Genomic DNA, 14,471 nt, shown 5'->3' on the forward strand with positions numbered 1-14,471 from the left:
CTGGAGTCCCACCCTTCACACAATGCCTTCACACCATACCATCTACCCAATGGCAGATCTCACAAAGAACTAATTAGCAGCTCTTTCTAACAAAGTTTTCATGGAATTTTAGAATAGTAGCCTTATCTCAATGGAATGCAGGAAATATACTTACATTGATTAGGGAAGCTATTCACATCTTCCTTCTTGTGCAATGCTAAATCAGAGGCATCAAAAATGGATCCCACTGGATTTAGTACAGACCGTATGTCAGGGCAAGTCTCACTTAAGAACAGAACTTTACATGGAAGGGGCCAGAAGGCTACACTTGCCCGGTCACACAGAAAAAATCCTTGTCAAACTATAAACCACATAACATAGTATGCTTCCAGATTTATGTTATCTGGATAACTCTAAACAGGGAAACTGTCCATATTTGACTATGTGGGCAAACCTTATTCACCTTTCTTCCTAGGTTATAATATGAGGGCCATGCTTATCTTCTCTGTATTGTTCTAATTTTAGTATATGTGCTGCCGAAGCAAGCACTGAGCCACGGACCACACAGTGTCAGGGACAGGTGTAAAATCCTCTACACCCATGCTAGATTAGGATGATGCCAAAAATAAAGTCTGGATAGCAGATACACCTGCAGTTGTGTACCCAGGGTAAGGCAAAACACTGATATTTCATGAAGGGAACATTCTCATCACAACAGCAACCCATGCGCTGTCTTCATATTTACAAAGTGAGGATATATACGTACTTAATTTCTCTGTCTATTTCTCTTTGCACAGACCAAAAATCCTAAAAATATATTTTAATTTTAAAGGTGCATTAAAACACAAACCTCACAATACACCATTATCTATTAAAGTGACCCATAATTATATATATATATATATACACACATAACAAAATGCATAATATATTAAAACATTGTAAAGACAAAGGACCCAAACATACAAGAAATCATACAATTAAAAAAAGGTTACTTTGGGCCTTAATGTCATGCTTTATAAAATGAGAACATATGAGTACTTAATTTTTAATAGGAAAAATGTGCTTTGTAATTTATCACTGAGAGTCAACGTTTTGTTATACTTGTCTATAGTCCCATTCATATTGGAAGGTGGCACTATTATTCTTGAAATATGAATATTCCACATCCCCTTCTGAGTTATTCAACATGTTGATGTCACAGGCAGGATTTTACATTGTAAACAGTGGTACACATTACATTAAAATAATATCCTATCTTGCTGGCTTCATTTCAGTCTCAGTTAGAGGCCTGTTAGACCTGTCATCCTTGGTGTGGGTTTCCCCCATGCTTCTTGTCTTCACCTCTTCTGTTTTCTGAATTTTGTTTTTGTTGCCATTTGAACACTGTGCATTTTACCGCTGCCAACCAGAGCTAAAGTCCATGTGCGCTCGCCTTAAAAAATTGTACTATTGCTGTACACCTGATTGACACACATAATTTACCTTTACCCAAGGCATGTAAACTAAAGGCTACCAGTGGGCCTGCAGCACTCATTGTGCCACCCACTTAAGTAGCACTTTAAAACGTATCTCAGGTCTGCCATTGCAGCCTGCATTGCAAAACTGTCAAATCAACCTGGCAAAACAAATCTCTTGCCATGCTTAAACTTTCATTTCTAAAACATATGTAATTTCTAAGTTAGATCCTAAACCGCAACTAGGGCAGGGTGCATAGTATGTAAAAGCTTTTTTTTTTGTTTTTAAGTTTTGCATTCCCTAGTAGTAAAAAAAACCTCAAACTCATTTTTCACTGCTGTAAAGCCTATCTCTCTATGGCTTTTACTCACAATTGTCAACTGCTTCATTGCGATCTTGTCTAGTGCTCCCCAGCGATGAGGACAACTCCTTGGACACAGCCTCTCTCCTCCTTGGACTCACCCTTGTCCTATACTTTCTTCTTCTAAATCTGAAGATAAGCAAAGACCGAGCCCAATTTACTTTGTGTATCTGACCCGCCCTCCACCATGGTCGGCCTTAACTTTTGAACTTTGCCTCAGCCTAGGGGCGACCAGATACCTGCAGTTAATGCTTCATCTTTTAGGAGCTGCTTTTCAGTAAAACCTTTATAAAATCATACTTCCAGTTCTACTGACTGGATTTGATTAATTGTTTACTAATTGTATTTATTGGAATGTTCCCTAATGGTGTGGGATTCTTTTTGTGTTGTGTTTTCACCTTATTACTGTTTGAGTGCTGTATAAATACCTAAGACAAGGCCTCCAAGTTAAGCGTGGCTGTGTTTGTGCCAAGCCACAAGATGGTTAAGCACAGGTTAATTTTGTGACTTTTGTGGTTCACTCAGACAAAAACTGTGGTTGTTGAATGAGTAGGGTTTTCACCCCGCTCAATCAAAAACCCAATTTCTTACGAAGCTGTTATGCATCTAAATAGAGTTTGATTAGTAATGTCTCAACAATAATACATTTTTGTTTTATTTGAAAATAGTAGTTTATTTGGATTGCCTAACTGCTGGAATTGTTTCTCTCACACTATTTTGACACTATATCACTTAACCTGCTACCAAACAGTGAGTAAGGATTACTGTAGCAACTTAATGTGCTCTCTTTGGGCTAGATGTACTATCGTTAGGAATAACGATTTCCTAATTGTGATTCTCTCCGAATTGCAGTTAGGAAATCGGTATTCCTAGTCTGTGAAAATTCTTTGAGTTTCATTAGCTGTTCCTAGTGGGTCGCAGACAGGCCTACTTCTTGCATATTAATGAGGTAGATCACAATTTGCACCAGTTAGGATTTGTAGCCTTCACAGGAATGGTGGCCTGCTAGGCTCAGCATACCATCATGTCTGTGATTGCTTTTAAATAAAGAAATGATATATTTCTTTTAAAAATGTTAGCCATTTTCCTTTAAGGTCCATAGGGCCCCTGCCTGCTGCTCTTAAAAAATATTATTATTTACATTCTCAAAGGGGGGGCGTCCCTTGATGACCGTCCCCTTTCAGAATTGGTTACCACCACTTGCAAACTGGTGGTAAAATATTACTGTTTTGCGACCGGAATTCGGTCGCTAAACAGTAATACATACCATACCAATTTGGTATTCGAAATTTTGTATTTGGAAGGCACGCCCTAAACATGCCTCTTCCAAATACCAAATCGTACAAAAAAATGTGATTCGGTAACAAGTTATTGAATCTCATTTCACCTTTTGTACATTTAAAAAAACATTTTTCGACACTTATGCATGCCAATTGACACTGTTCTTTTAATATAGGTTAGCCTTTAATAATTCTTAATATTCTGAGTGTTATATTTAACTTAAAACAGCAAGCTTCCAATTAAATTGCATATACCCAAGTGAGTACTTTGCTAAAGAATATATCTAAACTTTAAATTTGATTAGAATACATCCCCTAATGTGATAACACAATTCTCTCTAGCACTAAGAAATGCTTTATTTAAATGTACAGTGCCCTTTCTAGTTTGAACAGGTTTCTATATTTAATTACCTAATAATATAATTGACCTGCATTAGTTCTCAAGCTTGTAATAAACACCTCCTGTGGTGCTTTTGAAATGACAGAAGCCAGAGAGTTAGTCTTATGTCCAACTACAGTGATGTACACAACGTCATTCTTTGTTGAGGGGATCATTTGCTTTATATAAAGGAAAATTATAACCCACTAACAACTTTAAAGTGCGTCTGATGTAAAAAAAAAAAAAACTCCTTGTGCAGAAGATGACAATTAGATACTAACCATTTTAATGATGATGTTTAGGTTTTCAATATTTAAAAAATACTGTATGGTTTTAAATTCATTACTGAAATGTTGTTACATAGATTGCAAACACATTTTAGCAAAGCGTACTCTCTTATGCCTGCACCTCTTGTCACCATCTTTACGTCACCCATTGCAGCATACAAGGACAATGGGTGATAACAATTCTTTCTGAAATACAACCAATGTAATGAGTGGTAAAACCCATAAACACATGCACTATGTGTTCTAGCACATACTATACTTATAACTCCTGCAATGTGCTCTCTAGTTGAGTGTTACAAATTAAATAAAGATTGACATGCACATTTTATATCTGAGAAAGTAAAAAGTAAACTACTAAAATGGAATTAAGTTGGCACTTGAATTCTCTGCCATACATGTGCTTTAAATGACACTTGCATTCTGTCCACCATACTATTGAGGCTCAAAATTCGGATCTTTTCCTTATTTGCACCACACAATAAGTACTTTGGGGGACATCTCTGTGTTTTCTAAGTGAACCAGAGTGACAAGCACACCCTGCACAAGAGTGGCAGCAATATATTTGTAATAATGTCACCTTTTTGTATTTTTTCTCTAGATTTTTGTCGACCTTTTGTGCACTGGTATTACGACTCTCGTTACTGTGACACTTTTGTTCAGTAAACATACTCCATTTGCAATGTCACACTAATGTAATAAAACTGGCTACACCAATAATGTATTTATGTTTTGAATAAGGTCACAGTACGTTAACTGATGAAGTGCAACAGTGTTGTGCAAGTTAAATGGTACATGTGGGCTGAAGTGTACATTTACACTTACCACAAATGACTGGAAAAGCATGGCTCCACTGTGGGCTATCTGGTTGTTGCCAGGAACACAACAACACGTAACAGATTAAATCTCTTCATTTGTAGAAAATCCACTTCCATATATTAGCTAAGTGTCACCAAAGTGTGCCTTGTAGTTCTTAATGGGGACTTAATGGACGAAATTAAAATATATGCTTAAAGACATGTATTCACTAAATTGAACAAAGCACAGAATGCAGTTCTAACTGTTTAGGTAGAATAGCATTTTCCCATTAACAAGTGATTTATGGTTCCTCTTTAATACTTAACAAAACATTTTGCTCAATTGTCAAAGTAGATTTTAGATAATTTTACTGGAAACATCACTTTTAAAAATCATACTTTGTGCTGACAAGGGGCCTCAGTAGTCACAAGTAACAATTGGTAGGTTCTGTGGGTCTTCTTTCCTAATAGTGATTATGCCTTAATGAGACATAAAAACCTCCTCTACCAGTGAGGACTACTTCCGAGAGTGGGAGGAGTGAAAGAAACTATCACAGCTCAGTTATCTGGCTGGGAATGTGCCACTTAGGAGTAGGCAACAACAGGTGGCCAAGCTTTTGACATGGTTGTGCCAAGTGGAGATTTAGGTGGCAAGACTCTTTAGAGAAGCACTTTCAGACATTTGGCTTTGCTCGCAGTAAGGCAGAAACGTGTTCCTCAATGAAAAAGCAAGTATAGTTCATCTTTTTCCTGAGGCTAGTCAAGAGAGCAGACTAGGAGCTCTGAAGCTGAGCCTGACACATGCCATCTTGGACAAAGGCTTTTAGGTGAGTTTGCAGAAAGAGAAGCTAGGATATTTGGCAAAATTAGGCTGGATGTTGGTAGGGCTTGCTGAGAGATAGTATTATGGAACATCACCAACTACTGGTGAACTGGATCACAACTGCACCACACAACTAGTTTATCAGCATAGTCCTTGATCTGTTGAATTGTCAGGAGTAGAAAATGTCTGTCAGAAACTGTCTGTAAAGAGAGCAGAGGTGCAACCTGTGGTGTTCCTAACAAATGATTCCGTTCTCGTGAACGGAATCATTTGTCATGGTGATAGAATGTTGAACGTCATTTGTGGGAGATTTAGACGAGCTAGACCGACAGTTGTGATAAAAGCTGTGGCAGATGCATGGGGTATCATTGATAATAAACCTACGTGTAGACTTTAACAGGAGTTGTCTCGTACATCAAAACGTTGACCTTTACACAACCCTGCTCTCCATTTAAACAAAGCGACTGTAAGTTCTAGCAAGGGTCACTAAGGAGCCGTCTGTACTTCCTAAGAAACACAGAAGACAGTAAAAGGGTTTTGTAATTTAGATATGAACCAAGTGCCCAGTTGGGGTGGACAGCACTGGACATGGAGTAAGCCAAGGCTAAAGAGAGACATGCACCCTGGAGGTTTCTTTAAGAGTGTGTGAGCAGTGAGAGAGACCAGAACTGTTCTTTGACCACTTCCAATAGGTTAAGTCTCTTATGCAGTAGAAGCAGAGAGATAATCTTGTATCATATCTGTAGCTGTATTTGGAATAACAGGAAGATTAAAAACAGGTTAAGTCAACCAGCATGAAAGATAAATCAGTGTTGCTTTTCTCCCCTGGCCTCTGTGAAGCACAATGGATTGTTGGTAACTTTCCCATTGGTGCAAGAGTAGCCACCAGTCAGCGATTTGGTAGCACACGTGGACTAAAATTGATTATATAACATCATTGTTGTTATGGACATTTTTGGAACCTAAACTTAAAACATACCATTACATCTGTTCCCTTAATCTTATTTCACCATGTGTGCATCCTTCTTTCATTTTTTTCATGATTCGCTAGAATTGATTTTGCAATTGTATTGTGCTGTTTTCCTTAATTTAATGTTATTTGACTTGGACCTATCATGCATCTTGCCAATGAAAATCCTGTTGCTTGGGCCATATCTATTAGAGTTTGAGTGGACAGCCTCAGTGTACTGCATTGTAGTCCAGGACAAAGGTACAATAAAGTGGTGGAACACCTCTTCACAATTAATAATTTCCTTTCTCAAAATTTTGCTTTTGGGGAGCCAGGGTAATTAGTGCATGTCAGTGATAATTCTACTGGTGATGTTTCTATTACATTAGGTATGGGGTTTACCTCCAGTTTTTTCAGCAGGTTGCCATTTCATTTGAAGGAAGTAAAACAAGAAGAAGGATAGAAATATGTCCTAATTGACCTTCATAAGACTTCTCTATTTGTATATTATAATTAAAATACGTCAATCACCTCTGTGCTTCAAATAGGCATTATGTGAAACAGATCTGGCAAGGATTTGGAAATTAAGACAAGGAACACCAAATCAATTTTATAAGTTGCATATATGCATACTTATATAAACTGAATGCAATATATGGAAAGGATTTTTGAATTCACTTTCCTACTTGATAGTTTGATTTTTCATTCATAATTTTCATGCTTCTATAACGTTTGAATGCCACAGATGTTAACATTTTCTTCTATGTATGTGGATGATATTTAGATTGCAGTCTCAATTTACCATTGTTGGAAATGGTCTTTCTACAGGGTCACCCCCAAGCTTTTTGCTTTCCTCCTTATCTTTTTCTGACCTCATTTTTGCTGGCTTTAGGACTCTGCACACTTTACCACTGCTAATCAGTGCTAAAGTGCATATGCTCTCTCCTTAAAACATGGTGACATTGGCTCATAACCAACTGGCCTATTCAATTTACTTGTAAGTCCCTAGTCAAGTGCACTACATGTGTCCAGGGTCTGTACATTAAATGCTGATAGTGGGTTGCAGCACTGGTTGTGCCACCAACATAAGTAGCCCCCTAACCATGTCTCAGGCCTGCCGCTGAAGTGCCTGTGTGTGCACTTTCACTGCCACTTCTACTTGGTATTTAAAAGTACTTGCCAAGCCTTAAACTCCCCTGTTTCTACATATGTCGGCCCTAAGGTAGGCCCTGGGTAGCCCATAGGGCAGGGTGCTATGCAGGTAAAAGGCAGGACATGAACGTGTGTTCTATATGTCCTGGTAATGTAAAACTCCTAAATTCGTTTTTACACCGCTGTTTTCATAGGATAGCATTGGGGCTACCCTCGTATACTGTTTAAGTGGTAGACCCTGATCTGAAAGGAGTATCCAGGTCATATTTACTATGACCAGAATGGTGATACAAAATCCTGCTTAATGGTGAAGTTGTATTTTATATTTATTTCTATTTTAGAAATGCTACTTTTAGAAAGTGAGCATTTCTCTACACTTAAATCCTTCTGTGCCTTTCAATCCAAGTCTGGATAGGTTTAGTTGACAGCTCCATTGTGCATTCACTCAGACAACCCCAAACACAGGATGCTCAGTCACACTCTAATACATCTGCATATTGAATGGGTCTTCCTGGGCTGGGAGGGTGGAGGGCCTGACACTTACATGTCAAAGGACAGTAGCCTGCCCTCACACAAAGGACTGCCACACCCCCTACTGGGACCCTGGCAGACAGGATGGAACTGAAAGGGGACCTTGTGCACTTCTAAGCCACTCTTTGAAGTCTCACCCACTTCAAAGGCACATTTGTGTATTTAAACAGGGCCTCTGCCCCTACCAATTCAGACACTTCCTAGAGAAGAACCTGATCCATAACCTGCAACCTTCCAAGAAGAACTGCCTGGCTGCCCAAAGGACTCATCTGACAGCTTTCTGAGAAGCACTGCTGCCTTGTTGTGGCCCTGCTGCCTTGCTGGTCTCTGGCTTTGCTGATAAGTGCTCTCCAAGGGCTTGCCTCATGTTCCCTGAAGTCTCAGGACCAAAAAGACTTCATTCCTGCAAGAAGAACTCCCTGTGTGGCAAAAATCAACGCACAACCTGCCCACTAGATCAATGCAAAGCCGAGCCAGAACGATGCAGCCTAACTTCCTGCGAGGAATCAATGCAGCGTCTGCCGTGCATTAGAAATTTCCACGCAACGCCCACCGGATTGACGCAGCCCCTGTGACTTTGTCCTGCCAGCACCGGATTTCAACGCATCATCCCTGGGGTATCCGAAAACCCCTCAACCAGAAGAGGATCCTAGTCTATGAGCCGGAAATCGACACAAAGCCTTCCCTGCGTGAAAAACAAACTACTTATCACAGTATGCGGCACACCTCCGTTTCCTCTGTGGTTCCTTGCGGAGATTTTGAACGCAAACCAGGTACTTTGTGCTTGCAAGAGACATTTGTTGCTTTTAAGAGACTAAAGACACTTTATACCATTTTTACAGGGATATTTCAACATATACTGATTGCATCGTAATCGTTTTAACCTGCATCTTATCAGATAAATATTAGATATTTTTCTACACACTGTGTGGTGTATTTTTGTGGTGTTCTACTGTGTTATTGCATGGTTTATTGCACAAATACTTTACACATTGCCTTTTAAGCTAAACCTGACTGCTCAGTGTCAAGCTACCAGAGGGTGGGCACAGGATAATTTGGATTGTGTGTGACTTACCCTGACTATAGTGAGGGTCCTTGCTTTGACGGGGGTATCCTGACTCCCAACCAAAGACCTCATTTCTAACAACCATAATTCAGAAAACAGTTCCAGTATAGCAGGCAGCCTCAAGGAAATTCAAGTGTGGATGCATGTATTGGCAAAGCCTTGAACAACATTAAGACAGAGATCCTGTTAATCAGGATTTGGCAGAAAGTACTATCTCAGGTTTTGTGCAAGGCTTCTGTGCAAGTGTACATAGGCGATAACTACAGGATTACTATCTTGGCAGACACCATTCTGGACCTCCCCTCACTCTGGAGCTGCATTGTGCCTTATATTTTTGTAAGGATCCCAACTATTATGTTTTGGGGAAGAGAGCACACAGTCTTGAAACCTCAAGCTAGTTTTCCCTCATTGTAACCTTCACTCAAATTTGGCAGCTTGGCCTGAGTTTCAAGGCAACGCACCTAGAAATGCTCACAAGATTGTATGCATGACAAACCAACAAAGAGCAATAAAGGTAAAGAAATAAACAACATAAGGTTTCAACCTAGTTTTAGGCACATAGATGGCAATATTGTAAAGATGCCCTGCTTCATGACGTGGTCCACCCTCTTGATTTGCTTCTACCGTTTTCAAGGCTAGTCTCTTGCCTCCTGATTCCTGCATGTAAAAAACAGATTATTCTGCAGGCTTCAGTTGACAAGGCCTGGTCTTTTGTTACTCGAGTATGCACTGCCAATAACCTGCTCCTGCAAGCCAGTGCACAGCAGTTGCATCACACTCTCTCTGCCTGCCATAGTGCTTTCTCCATACTCCTGACAGGTAGGGGGGGAAAAACGTAGATTTGTGTATCTAACATCCGATCTTGCAGCAGCAGACTTACAAATCGCATCCGTAACAGCAACCTGGTTAGGCCCCAATAGAAGTCAATGAGAGAAATACATTCTCATGATTTCTTTCTAGAAACTTCCCACTGTTTTAAAATGTTGGCATGTATGGTTTGTATACCTCTGATGGGCTCTGAAGTATGAAAACTATGCCCTATCCCATGGACTATTCTCCAATGTCATCTTTGGCTCCGACATTTATTGGTTCACTACTTACTAAAGTGGTTCATGTGTCTTTGAAATAATACGACTTCCAGACAGGGTACAGGCTGTATTTCTGTAAAAGTGTTTTCAATTCGACCCCACATTAAAATCGATAGCCTGATATCAAATCAAATCAAATCATTAACATTTATAAAGCGCGCTACTCACCCGTGCGGGTCTCAAGGCGCTAGGGGGGAAAGGGGGGGTTATCACTGCTCGAACAGCCAAGTCTTTAGGAGTCTCCGGAAAGCGGAGTGGTCCTGAGGCTGGTGGGGAGGGAGTTCCAGGTCTTGGCCGCCAGGAAGGAGAAAGATCTCCCACCCGCCGTGGATCGGCGGGTGCGAGGGACGGCAGCAAGTGCGAGGCCAGCGGAGCGGAGGGGGCGGGTGGGGACGTAGAAGCTGAGGCGTCTGTTGAGGTATTCCGGTCCCTTGTTGTGGAGGGCTTTGTGTGCGTGGGTGAGAAGACGGAAGGTGATCCTTTTGCTGACTGGGAGCCAATGCAGGTGTCTCAGGTGTGCGGAGATGTGGCTGTTGCGGGGTACGTCGAGGATGAGGCGGGCCGAGGCGTTTTGGATGCGTTGCAGGCGGTTTTGGAGTTTGGCGGTGGTCCCGGCGTAGAGGGTGTTGCCGTAGTCCAGGCGACTCGTGACAAGGGCGTGGGTCACGGTTTTTCTGGTGTCGGCGGGGATCCAGCGGAAGATCTTGCGGAGCATGCGGAGAGTGAGGAAGCAGGCGGAGGACACAGCGTTGACTTGCTTGGTCATGGTGAGAAGAGGGTCCAAGATGAAGCCGAGGTTGCGGCCGTGGTCTGCGGGGGTCGGTGCGGTGCCGAGGGCCGTGGGCCACCAGGAGTCGTCCCAGGCGGACGGGGTGTTGCCGAGGATGAGGACTTCCGTTTTTTCAGAGTTCAGCTTTAGGCAGCTGAGCCTCATCCAATCTGCGACGTCCTTCATACCCTCTTGTAGGTTGGTCTTGGCGCTGGCGGGGTCCTTGGTGAGGGAGAGTACAAGTTGGGTGTCGTCGGCGTAGGAGGTGATGATGATGTCGTGCTTGCGTACGATGTCGGCGAGGGGGCTCATGTAGACATTGAAGAGTGTCGGGCTGAGCGATGAGCCTTGAGGTACGCCGCAGATGATCTTGGTGGGTTCTGAGCGAAACGGAGGGAGGTAAACTCTTTGGGAGCGGTTAGCGAGGAAGGAGGCGATCCAGTCCAGGGCCTGGCCTTGGATCCCGGTGGAGCGTAGGCGGGTGATTAGGGTGCGGTGACAGACGGTGTCAAAGGCAGCCGAGAGGTCGAGGAGAATGAGGGCGACTGTTTCACCGTTGTCCATCAGGGTTCTGATGTCGTCTGTGACTGAGATGAGGGCGGTTTCCGTGCTGTGGTTGGTTCGGAATCCGGTTTGTGAAGGGTCGAGCAGGTTGTTGTCTTCCAGGAAGGTGGTCAGCTGTTTGTTGACGGTCTTTTCTATTACCTTGGCTGGGAAAGGTAGAAGAGAGATGGGGCGGAAGTTTTTCAGGTCGCTTGGGTCAGCCGTAGGTTTCTTTAGTAGGGCGTTGACTTCAGCGTGCTTCCAGCATTCGGGGAAGGTAGCAGAAGAAAAAGAAGAGTTGATGACGGTCTGGAGGTGCGGGGCGATGATGTCGTCGGCTTTGTTAAAGATGAAGTGCGGGCAGGGGTCCGAAGGGGCGCCGGAGTGGATAGAGTTCATGATGGATTTGGTTTCTTCCGTGTTGATGTGGGTCCAGTTGTTGAGGGTGATGTCCGGGGAAGCGGGTTCAGTGGTGTATGGATAGGAGGTACAAAGGTCAGGTTTACCTCCTACTTTAAAAAACTAGACTGTTTTTAAAACAAATTGCTGCAAAAATCTTCTTTAAACGTATGATAAATGTCTGTTTTGCTGCTCTGCAAAACGAGTGTTGGGGTTCCGGGTGTTGTAGTCAAAAACTGTTTACTTTCCCAAAACTTCCATTTAAATATATATTTTACAGTCACGATTCACCAAATCTGATATGTTTATCTATTTAAAGTGCATTCTTTCACCCTTTGGACAGCATCTCCACAAGCTTCTTGTAATTTCTTGTACAATGAAAACCTCGGAGACACCTGGAAAATTATTATAAGACTACGAAAGCAGTTGGAGCCCAAATGTACACTTTATAAATGCCTTATTACAACCATAACGGATCATCATGATTTCTAATGAATGTATACTTCCCTACTCTAAAGAAAATATATTTACAGTGCTGATAAATAGTTCCGAACTCCACGATATTAATTGTTAATTGAAATTCCCTCATAGCTACTTCACCCTCGAGTTGATTTCTACGCTCCTCTCTTAAATCAAACAGTTCAATTTCTAACCGCTTTTAATATAGCAGGAATTATAGAGAGCAACATTTATGGGACCCCTCTATTCCTTAAATTTATACAGCTTTGTCAAAATGGTGATGAAAGGTCACAATGACATTTCACAATCTCCGAGATGTATTTTCAAAGCAAAAAAAAACCTTCAAACAAACCAACACAATTGCATGCCGTTAACCCTCCCAAATTGTTCTTCGTTTTAAATTTATTTACCACCCTCTACTGATGGATTCCACGTTCCAGGTGACATTTTTCTTTCCATTCTAAAGTGACAGTTGGTCACTTATTTGTGGCTGAATGACATTTATCAACCATCTAATTAAAATGTAGCATAACATCATATTACTTGCAAATATGACCTTCATTTGCATATTTTTGCTAACTAGCCTGCTCCTTCAAATGTCAGTGTGCTCCGCATCTGCGCTGGAGCTAAGCTACAATTTTCAGAGTAACTATTTCTATCCGTATTTTATTTTTCGACTGAGCTGTATTTTTCCTTTTTTGCTGTGACCTGCTCCCCATCATATGGACTATTGGCTTAGAAGACTGAAAAAATAACGTTTCAGTTAAGTTTAAGATAACTAAATAACTGTCTAGATTGACATAACCCATACAAGAGTAATAATTAGGGCGATTATCAGTGTGTTCAAAAAATATTATGATTAACGCTGACAAACTGAGTCAAACAATATAGAGATTACAATATAAGCTTTAAAGGGGGTGCATTATTACGGTGATAATAAGCATTTTCACTTTCAGCTCTTGGAAAATCAAGCTTGAGTATGGTAAACAGAGGCTGACCACAGACCCCGACTAACAGATGGGTTTTGAACTTAGATAGCCTATAAAGCTATCTTGGGTGGCAGATATTAGTCATTTTTAATGTATTAAAATTCTAAATTGTCATTAGTAGCGACTTGCAGGGTGCAAGGTGCAGTGGTCTCTTGACAAGGGCCCTGGTACGTATTTCTTTACAAATTAAGTACTGCAAAAAAAGAAAATAGGCTCAATTAGTTAGAGAGGGAGAACCAGACAATAGTTTCAATTCACCAGGGTCAGAATGGGATAGACAACTTGTTTGGGCACCAATTTAATAGTGCCTTCTCTTAGTAAATGAGATTGCTAAACAAACATTGGCAAAGAAATTGGTCTGGCTACCGTTACCTCAAGTACTAGATGCCCCTCCTGAATCAGAAAAAGCTGTGTGAAGTCTTTAACAAGACTGCGCTCCTTTATTATCTTATTACATGTACCTCTCAAGTCAGAAGCAACTGCTTAACAAGTCTGTCACAATGCTGCAATAACTTGCAATGTAACCAAATAACTCTCTTGAGTAAGAGGCAACTGCGTAAATTGTCCTTAGCAAAGCTGAGGGGGTGTGCCTTCAACAAAAAAAGTTAATATCCACTTTTCCTACTCTAATAAAGATTTGATATTACTTCTCTGAAGGTACAGTTCCGCAAGTTGTTAAGAGGTGTCCCTCACAAGTTAAATGCAAAAGCATTGATAGTCTTTAATGAAGATGCAATTCCACCATTCTTTATTAGGTGTCCCTCAGCAGTCATGCAAAAGTATTGAACTTTTACGTGAAGCTGCAGTTCCACTAGTCATTACTAGATTTCGCTATTGAGTCAGATACTAAAGCAAAGACATTATTAAATGAAGCTGCAGTCCCACTGGGGGTTACTAGGTGTACCTCACAAATCAAAAGAAAAATCATTTAAATTCTGGCACTAAGCTGCAGTTCCATTGGTTGATATTAGGTGTCCCTCACAAGTTAAATGCAAAAGCATTGACAGTCTTTTATGAAGATGCAATTCCACAAGTAGTTATTAAGTGCCCCTCACTAGTCAAATGCAAAAGATTTGATATTCTTACTTGAAGCTGCAGTTCAAATAGTCACTAGCTGTCCCCCCCAACTCAAATGCAAAAACTTTGAAATTCTTACTCGGAGCAG

The 14,471-nt window shown here is 41.2% G+C and overlaps 1 protein-coding gene and 1 pseudogene across 6 annotated transcripts in view; both read right to left on the reverse strand.

The window, feature by feature from the left end:
- Positions 1-14,471, reverse strand: part of CNTN5 (contactin 5) — a 3,179,309-nt gene that overhangs the window by 1,352,002 nt on the left and 1,812,836 nt on the right. The gene's annotated exons all lie outside the window — the stretch shown is intronic.
- On the reverse strand, positions 428-528 carry LOC138252463 (U6 spliceosomal RNA; annotated as a pseudogene).

The sequence above is a fragment of the Pleurodeles waltl genome, chromosome 8 (assembly GCF_031143425.1).
Source record: "Pleurodeles waltl isolate 20211129_DDA chromosome 8, aPleWal1.hap1.20221129, whole genome shotgun sequence".
NCBI classification, from domain to species: domain Eukaryota; kingdom Metazoa; phylum Chordata; class Amphibia; order Caudata; family Salamandridae; genus Pleurodeles; species Pleurodeles waltl.